The following is a 248-nucleotide window of genomic DNA, read 5'->3' on the forward strand; positions in this document are numbered from 1 at the left end:
GGCAGAAATGGGAACGCCAACAGCGGCTCTCCGCTGGGGGAGGGGGCAGGAGCAGGCCGAGAAAACAAACAAACGGTTGCGCCTGGCAAAGTCAACTCTTTCTCCTCTCCTTCAGCTAAAGTAAACTTCGGCGAGGGAGGGTGAAGAGCACGCACCATGCACGAGAGGCTCGGTCGGCTCCCGGTGAAGTCTGACGGTAAAGCAAAGCCTCCCCCGGCTCAGGGCCTGCGAGCGACCGGCAGCACAAA

This window comes from Merops nubicus, unplaced genomic scaffold, assembly GCF_000691845.1.
Source record: "Merops nubicus isolate BGI_N331 unplaced genomic scaffold, ASM69184v1 scaffold4901, whole genome shotgun sequence".
In the NCBI taxonomy this organism is placed as follows: Eukaryota; Metazoa; Chordata; class Aves; order Coraciiformes; family Meropidae; genus Merops; species Merops nubicus.